Source organism: Rutidosis leptorrhynchoides, chromosome 1 (genome assembly GCF_046630445.1).
Source record: "Rutidosis leptorrhynchoides isolate AG116_Rl617_1_P2 chromosome 1, CSIRO_AGI_Rlap_v1, whole genome shotgun sequence".
Classification (NCBI taxonomy): Eukaryota; Viridiplantae; Streptophyta; class Magnoliopsida; order Asterales; family Asteraceae; genus Rutidosis; species Rutidosis leptorrhynchoides.
Genome location: NC_092333.1, coordinates 585,509,484 through 585,518,738, shown reverse-complemented (window position 1 = coordinate 585,518,738; position 9,255 = coordinate 585,509,484).

Below are 9,255 nucleotides of genomic sequence, written 5' to 3'. Positions count from 1 at the left end.
CACTTGAAAAATACTAGTGTAAGTCTCATACTTTCAAAAAGTATTCTAATGTAGACTATTGGTGACCGATTACTCGTGTGTGTAGTCCCTAAAGCTAATGGACATTTAAAAATTTATGATTTAGGCGTTTTTAGGATACGGTTTCTTCATGAAAATTGTTCTAATTCCATCACCTAACACTCATGAACTAAAATCAAGACCTGAAAATTCAAGAAACGATCCAATTGAATTGTTGACCAAAATCTCATAAACTTTGGCTTTTCGATCTACTGTTCAGAGACGAATTTTAGAACACGAAGCTTGAAGGAGTAATCAGGAACCTAAAACTCTAATCAATTCAATCTATGAATGTTTCTTGTTAACGTCCGTTAGCCTCAGGGACTACACACACATATAAGTTGTCACCAATAGCCTAGATTAAAACACTTTTGAAAGTATGTGACCTACACTGATATTTTTTGAATATATAGCCTATATTAGAACAAAAGTGAAAGTACATACTATTTATAACTTTAATCCTAGTGTTTTGTTTAATAATATATAAGAGAAGATTTATGTTTCCAATTTTTTTTTTATCATATAACCAATAGGGCAATTACCGCTTTAGTTGGTCTCGTGCGTATATTATTATAATTATTATTATTATTGTAATATAAGTAATTAAAACCTTCCAAATATAAGTAATTAATAATAATGTAAAAATATCTAAAACCTTCCAAATATAATTAATTTAAATTAGTTTTTTTATTAAGAAGTCGTCAATTTTTATAATAGAGGCTAATTAAGGTGTCACGTTGAATGTTTTAAACCTTATTATCTATCTATCTATCTATCTATACATTATTATAAAGTCCGTTCCATTAATCCTACGTGTCAATTTCTCAATTAAAGTTAATTAAATAATCCTACGTGTAATTTTGTTGATTAAACTAATCTTACGTGTCATTTTATTATTAAACTACATTAAAAAATAAAATAAATCATTATTATAAAAGATTGCTCAAAAATATTAAAATATTGCTCAAAATCAATTAGCTGGTCAAAGTGGTTACTCCATATGGGAGACTTGATAAATTATAAATTAAAGAGATATTACCCGTATTACTTTATTTGAATTTTTTTTTTAACAAAATCCAAGAACAAAGTCGGAGATATCACCCCTATTATTTTTATTTATTTTTTCTTGAGATATGTTACGAATTGATTTTTTAGTCTATGTTAAACTTCCCCTGAATAAACTTGGAGAATTAGATAATACATACTTCAGTATAACCAATATAAAGTAAAGATATTAATAATATAAATTAACTTTAAATATATAATAGATATCTATCATATACAATCATATACGTATTTTAACGAACAGGCTCATAAATGTATCAGTATCACTATATGTTCTAAAAAATTAACTTTAAATATATAATAATAGCTATATATCTTATACGTATTTTAACGGACGAGCTCATAAATGTAACACTACATGTTCTATTTCTGTTGTTATTATCGTACTGTTTATTATGTTGATATTAAGTTATTTAATGATGATGGTGTTGGGTAATTTAAAGCTGCTACTATCGAGCTAAATTGTTCCAAATATATTTATGATATTGAATAGTGTTAGTGGTATAAAAAATTTGAAGAGTCTGTTGAGGATTTTTATGATGAAGTTTTCTAATGATAACCCTAATGTAGTGACCCGAACTTTTCCATGTTTATATATATTAATTGAGATTGATATTTACATGATTAAATGTTTCCAACATGTTAAGCAATCAAACTTGTTAAGACTTGATTAATTGAAATATGTTTCATATAGACAATTGACCACCCAAATTGACCGGTGATTCACGAACGTTAAAACTTGTAAAAACTATATGATGACATATATATGAATATATATATAGTTAACATGATACTATGATAAGTAAACATATCATTAAGTATATTAACAATGAACTACATATGTAAAAACAAGACTACTAACTTAATGATTTTTAAACGAGACATATATGTAACGATTATCGTTGTAAAGACATTTAATGTATATATATCATATTAAGAGATATTCATACATGATAATATCATGATAATATAATAATTTAAAATCTCATTTGATATTATAAACATTGGGTTAACAACATTTAACAAGATCGTTAACCTAAAGGTTTCAAAACAACACTTACATGTAACGACTAACGATGACTTAACGACTCAGTTAAAATGTATATACATGTAGTGTTTTAATATGTATTTATACACTTTTAAAAGACTTCAATACACTTATCAAAATACTTCTACTTAACAAAAATGCTTACAATTACATCCTCGTTCAGTTTCATCAACAATTCTACTCGTATGCACCCGTATTCATACTCGTACAATACACAGCTCTTAGATGTATGTACTATTGGTATATACACTCCAATGATCAGCTCTTAGAAGCCCATGTGAGTCACCTAACACATGTGGGAACCATCATTTGGCAACTAGCATGAAATATCTCATAAAATTACAAAAATATGAGTAATCATTCATGACTTATTTACATGAAAACAAAATTACATATCCTTTATATCTAATCCATACACCAACGACCAAAAACACCTACAAACACTTTCATTCTTTAATTTTCTTCATCTAATTGATCTCTCTCAAGTTATATCTTCAAGTTCTAAGTGTTCTTCATATATTCCACAAGTTCTAGTTACATAAAATCAAGAATACTTTTAAGTTTGCTAGCTCACTTCCAATCTTGTAAGGTGATCATCCAACCTCAAGAAATCTTTGTTTCTTATAGTAGGTTATCATTCTAATACAAGGTAATAATCATATTCAAACTTTGGTTCAATTTCTATAACTATAACAATCTTATTTCAAGTGATGATCTTACTTGAACTTGTTTTCGTGTCATGATTCTGCTTCAAGAACTTCGAGCCATCCAAGGATCCGTTGAAGCTAGATCCATTTTTCTATTTTCTATTAGGTTTATCCAAGGAACTTAAGGTAGTAATGATGTTCATAACATCATTCGATTCATACATATAAAGCTATCTTATTCGAAGGTTTAAACTTGTAATTACTAGAACATAGTTTAGTTTCGCAAACAAAAGTTAATCCTTCTAACTTGACTTTTAAAATCAACTAAACACATGTTCTATATCTATATGATATGCTAACTTAATGATTTAAAACCTGGAGACACGAAAAACACCGTAAAATCGGATTTACGCCGTCGTAGTAACACCGCGGGCTGTTTTGGGTTAGTTAATTAAAAACTATGATAAACTTTGATTTAAAAGTTGTTATTCTGAGAAAATGATTTTTATTATGAACATGAAGCTATATCCAAAAATTATGGTTAAACTCAAAGTGGAAGTATGTTTTCTAAAATGGTCATCTAGACGTCGTTCTTTCGACTGAAATGACTACCTTTACAAAAATGACTTGTAACTTATTTTTCCAACTATAAACGTATACTTTTTCTGTTTAGATTCATAAAATAGAGTTCAATATGAAACCATAGCAATTTGATTTACTCAAAACGGATTTAAAATGAAGAAGTTATGGGTAAAACAAGATTGGATAATTTTTCTCATTTTACCTACGTGAAAGTTAGTAATAAATCTATTCCAACCATAACCTAATCAACTTATATTGTATATTATGTAATCTTGAGATACCATAGACACGTATACAATGTTTCGACCTATCATGTCGACCCATCTATATGTATATTGCGGAACAACCATAGACACTCTATATGTGAATGTTGGAGTTAGCTATACAGGGTTGAGGTTGATTCCAAAATATATATATAGTTTGAGTTGTGATCAATACTGTGATACGTATACACTGGGTCGTGGATTGATTCAAGATAATATTTATCGATTTATTTCTGTACATCTAACTGTGGACAACTAGTTGTAGGTTACTAACGAGGACAGCTGACTTAATAAACTTAAAACATCAAAATGTATTAAAAGTATTGTAAATATATTTTGAACATACTTTGATATATATGTATATATTGTTATAGGTTCGTGAATCAACCAGTGGTCAAGTCTTACTTCCCGACGAAGTAAAAATCTATGAAAGTGAGTTATAGTCCCACTTTTAAAATCTAATATTTTTGGGATGAGAATACATGCAGGTTTTATAAATGATTTACAAAATAGACACAAGTACGTGAAACTACATTCTATGGTTGAATTATCGAAATCGAATATGCCCCTTTTTATTAAGTCTGGTAATCTAAGAATTAGGGAACAGACACCCTAATTGATGTGAATCCTAAAGATAGATCTATTGGGCCTAAAAAACCCCATCCAAAGTACCGGATGCTTTAGTACTTCGAAATTTATATCATATCCGAAGGGTGTCCCGGAATAATGGGGATATTCTTATATATGCATCTTGTTAATGTCGGTTACCAGGTGTTCACCATATGAATGATTTTTATCTCTATGTATGGGATGTGTATTGAAATATGAAATCTTGTGGTCTATTATTATAATTTGATATATATAAGTTAAACCTATAACTCACCAACATTTTTGTTGACGTTTTAAGCATGTTTATTCTCAGGTGATTATTAAGAGCTTCCGCTGTCACATACTTAAATAAGGACGAGATTTGGAGTCCATGCTTGTATGATATTGTGTAAAAACTGCATTCAAGAAACTTATTTTGTTGTAACATATTTGTATTGTAAACCATTATGTAATGGTCGTGTGTAAACAGGATATTTTAGATTATCATTATTTGATAATCTACGTAAAGCTTTTTAAACCTTTATTGATGAAATAAAGGTTATGGTTTGTTTTAAAATGAATGCAGTCTTTGAAAAACGTCTCATATAGAGGTCAAAACCTCGCAACGAAATCAATTAATATGGAACGTTTTTAGTCAATAAGAACGGGACATTTCAGTTGGTATCCGAGCGTTGGTCTTAGAGAACCAGAATTTTGCATTAGTGTGTCTTATCGAGTTTGTTAGGATGCATTAGTGAGTCTGGACTTCGACCGTGTTTACTTGAAAAATGATTGCTTAACAAATTTTGTTGGAAACTATATATTTTTAACATGTGAATATTATGTGATATATTAATCTCTTAACGCGTTTGATATTATGTGATAGATGTCTACCTCTAGAACAAGTCCCATTGACTCACCTAATAATAATGAAGAGTCAAATGTAAATTGGAATGATTCGTGGACTGATTCACAAGTTCCCGAAGAGGAACCGGAAGAAGAGTCGGAACCGGAAGAAGAATCGGAACCGGAAGAAGAATCGGAACCGGATGAAGAAATAGAACCGGTGGGGAAAATAATAAAACGATTAAGTAAAAGAAAATCCTCAACCAACCGACCACGGTTAATTATGGTCAATGGTGTTTCCGCCAAGGAAGCAAAATATTGGGAGGATTACCAATTCTCCGATGAATCGGATTCCGACGAGAATTCCGATGATGTTATAGAAATTACCCCAACTGAATTTAAAAAGGCAAAAGAAAATAATAAGGGAAAGGACATAAAAATAGAGAAATCTAATTCCAACCCCGATGAACTTTATATGTATCGTCAACCCCCGAAGTCCTTAAGTTGTAACAATGACCCGGGAACCTCTAAACCACCAGGTTTTTCTAAACCAATGTGGAAAACGACGGCTCGTATTAGGGGAACATCATATATCCCTAGAAACTTGGCAAAACGAACCAAAACTGTAACGACCCGGAAAATTTCGACTAATTTTAAACCAAACTCTCGATACGATAGTGTAATTTCAACACGATAAGCAAAATCTGTTAGGTTGAGTCTCAAAAATTTTGAAACTATTTCATATATTCAATTACCCTTTCGACTGTACTCGACGATTCACGAACAACTATTTGTAAATAGATACATATATATATATATATATATATAATAATAATAATTTGAAATATTATTTGATATAATAGATGATTTAATTTTATGAAATAAATATGTAAAATATTATGCGATGTGATGAGAATTATATTTATAAATATATAGATATATATATATAATTAAGTAAATAAATATTATTAGCTATATTAAATCTAATTGTTTAAAAAAATATATAATATATATTTATGTGATAAACTTGTTATTTAAAACTGATTATATATAGAGAGAGCGTAAATGGAAAATGAATGATTTCGAGCTTAATAGGCAAACGTCAGTAATACTCGGTTGATATTTCGTTAGCATTCATATAGATTTAATATAAGTTTATGACGGATTAAAATAAAAGTTGAACTATAAATCGATTTCGAACCTTTTAGATTTGTTAAAATTATTTTTATCTATTAAAGTTTAAATATTAGTACTCCGTACATATAAAGCGGAACAGAAAATAAATAATTTTTGAACCTTTTTATCAGGTTTCAAACAGTAAATGAGTGAAATAATTAAACATAATTAATCTAAAAATTTGGGATTTTTAGGGACACTTTCATACGTTAACTGTTTAGCAATGGACACGTTATAGTCATCCGTGAAAACTGTCGGTAGAATAATGATAATTAGCTGGCCTGTTTGATCTGTTTCATGTCATTTTCTCGTGACTTGAATTATGTGTAAAGATTAATATTCTGTTACTGTATACCTTTTGAATTTAATTTATAACCTCATATTATATATATATATATATATTATATATGCATACCATTTACAAAAGGAGACATAGCATTCAAAAACACATAACTCATTTGAAATCATCGATTCATTTATTCTCTGCTTAGACAAATTAGACCACTATCACCATTCTCTCTCTCATTTTCTCTTCTCTACATTTTTTTCTTTTCTAATCATGTAGAGCAAGAACCAAGAACCCAAAAACCATCGACTTCCATCACCTAAATATCTAGTTAAACAAACGGCCACCATCACCGAGAGTCACCTCACCATCACTAAGATTACCACCTCTACCACTCGAACCATCCCTGGTTGTTGCTACTATTTAGATTCACAACTGATACACGAGGATACACAACACTATCGTCTTTGAACAACCCAAAACAACACAAACCCAAGAAACCCGATATGATACTATGGGTTATACCATCTCAACCGCCAACAACTTAGAGCCATCATCCGTCGACAAACCTCCTATCACCTTGATCTCCATAACCCCGTCATCTCCACTATCATGACCCATCCATTACCACTAATATGAACCTCAACCAATTGTGTTTTAATTAAATCATCACCATTTTTTTTATGTTCCTTGTGTCATACGAGAACCATTCGCAGACAACACCACAACACAGACCACATCACCACCATACATTTCGGTTCTTTTTCTATTTCATGATCAGACACTAACACTCAAGATAACGAGTGTTATTGCTGCTACTTTCTTCATGTTTCAGTTCACAAAACCACCACCATCAAACGCCACAACACCCACCAACATCATCTTTATTTCTTCTTCGTTTTTATGGTTTTTCAAAGTACTTCTGTTACAACTATACCCATTTGATATTTTTTTTTTACGATTGCTGCTGTCTACTTCTCTTCCCTGATCGAAAACAACCCTCACCACCATCTATTTTTACGTCCCTACAGTTGCTACTCGTTGCTTTTCTTCTGCTTTCGTTTACGTTATTTTTCTTCCTTCTTTTCAATCAACACCCAATGGAACAGAAACCTTATTACAGCCTTTACCATGTTTGTCAATTTGATGCTGGTTTCTGTTGGAATTCATCAAAACACCACGAAGATTAAACTTCTTGTTTTATGATTTTTGAGTTAAAAAAAAAAAGAAAAAGAAGAAGAAACCTCACCCATACACTTTTGCTTTTAAAAGTTACATGTAATTTTTTTTGCCGATCATATATATATTATAATGGAGTTAATGGAAAATGATGTGATATGTTGGAGAAGAATCATTATGTTAGTGATTAAACAAAGAAAATAACATTTAAAGGTGGTCATAAAGACATTAAAAAAAAAAAGACAAATTGATCTAGACAAATTGATCTAGTCGATGTTAATGGATGATGACGTTTAGATTGGGTCATGGTGATGTCTTAAATGATGGATAATAGTTTGAAACAATGATTATGATATTTATGATTGTATGATGATCATAATTAAAATGATAAACGGTATCGATGATGATGAATCATGAAGGAGATGTGAAGTTATAAGATCTATGAGGGTACGTTGATGATGATGATAGGTTACGAGATCGTAATGATGATTAGGTATGACGAACATAACAATGGTTAACAATGATATAGACGACGGGTTAAATATATTTAGGGTGTTAAAAATTTCAGAAAAACGATAGACGGATCATTGGGTTAAGAGATTATCTAGTTAGCGGGATGTCGCGGGTTTAAATCTCGACTTGGGCATTTTTTTTGGATTACTCCTTTGAGGTAGTTATTACTAATGTTTTTATTATTATTATTATTATTATTATTATTATTATTATTATTATAATAATAATAATAATTATTATTATTATTATTATTATTATTATTATTATTATTATTATTATTATTATTATTATTATCATTATTATTATGAACATAAATATTATTATTATTAAAATTATTATCATTATTTTTATTACTAGCATTATCATTATCATTATTTTTACAACAAATAAATATTATGCATATAAAATTTTACTTATAATAATATTACATATAATAAACATATTTTTCATATATAAATATTAATATAGCTAGTCATTTTTAAAGATACATACAAATTAAATATACATTATATAATTTAAGATATAATAAATTTGTTCGATTATAAATATATGTGTTAATATATATTAATGATATAGGTTCGTGAATCCGAGACCAACCATATACTTGTTCAATGTTGTTCTATGTATTTTTACTACAAAATACATTAGGTGAGTTTCATTTGCTCCCTTTTTAATTGCTTTTGCAATATATATATTTTTGGGCTGAGAATACATGCGCTGCTTTTATAAATGTTTTACGAAATAGACACAAGTACTTAAAAATATATTCTATGTTGAGTTAAGTTATTGGCATACTTCCCTGGAGCTTGGTAACTACTATTTACATGTGGTATTGTAAACGCGAATCCTGTTGATAGATCTATCGGGCCTGACAACCCCAACCGGGCTGGACGACCAGTTCTAAACGGTTGCACAGTACTTCGTTTTGTATACTACACCTGGTATGGTGTAGCGATATTATATGAAAGGGAATATGCGACGATGATTAAATGTTAAGTATGGTTA